The sequence below is a fragment of the Penaeus japonicus genome, unplaced genomic scaffold (assembly GCF_977035675.1).
Source record: "Penaeus japonicus unplaced genomic scaffold, GWHDUDI00000001_assembly GWHDUDI00000035, whole genome shotgun sequence".
Lineage (NCBI taxonomy): Eukaryota > Metazoa > Arthropoda > Malacostraca > Decapoda > Penaeidae > Penaeus > Penaeus japonicus.
In genome coordinates this window covers 18,937,465-18,938,662 of record NW_028234437.1, presented here as the reverse complement: position 1 = coordinate 18,938,662, position 1,198 = coordinate 18,937,465, and positions in this window count along the sequence as shown.

Genomic DNA, 1,198 nt, shown 5'->3' with positions numbered 1-1,198 from the left:
ATGAGAATTAATGAATCAACAAGGAAAGACGGTGTTTAATTTTTCGCCTTCAAACTTCCATTATAAATGTACCTCATGGTGTTATTCATTTTTATCCATTACCTTATCAACAAGTACACTACAACCGATGTAAATAAATTAATTTACTCATAGTGGATACTCCTTAAACTGTACAAATGTGTAATAGTGGCATCTAAAAACTAGTGCGATTTCATGTAACAGTAGCTGGTAATTTTCCCCACATCTTCAAGTTGGATGAATTTCACTTCTTGCCAAAAAAAAATTTAATGTTTTCCAAAATCTAAAAATCATCAGACATTGTTTACCTCATTGTAAACCCCTTCCACCCTTTGCCACAACGTAGAAAATAAATCAGAAAACAGTTTATTTGTTTTTACAGTTCACTCTAGTCCGTGTTGTTTTTGTGAGTCATTCTCTCGAACAGTCATTCCCGTATTTTCTTTCTCATTTCCCTAATATAGACATTCGTAAACTAGCCATTGTCCCGAACCGCCATTCCCCGATGCATATTAATGAAACACCAGCCTATCAATATCGGATATACTTAATCACTACGACAGAACTACATATTAGAATTTGGCATCGCATGGTTGTGTACAAGGCTTTAGCATTTAACGTATTTCCCACTTTTTCCCTGTTTACTTGTGTATTGTTTCTTTTTCAATTATTTTCTTATATAGGTTTACTTTTTATTTTATTATTCATATTTTCTAATGAACTGTATTTTTCTTAGTCTCGTTAAAGTTTTTTTTTAACACATTTCACTTACGAAATATCTAAAATTACTTATCTGTCAATAAAAGAGTAATCGAAACTTCATCCCAACCCATACAATAGAATAGTATCTACCATTCCTAGTTCAAAATTGTCTTGCTGACCATAAGGTTGTTCCACATCCAGTTAACACTGCTAAACAGAGGGGCATTTTTAAATTATGGATTCTAGAATTCTAGATTGCATGTTTTTCGTGGATATATATTCAGCCTCGAAGAGTACTCTCCCGTCGAGAACTTATGAGATAACAAAGTCGTGTGCAGAAAAACAGCTATAAATACAGTACAGTCATACATATAGTATAGTTATATACGATATAGTTATACATATACAGCAACAACTATACGATACATTCAGTTATAGAGATAGTTGCACAGTCATACTTGAGTTGAGAGACACAGTC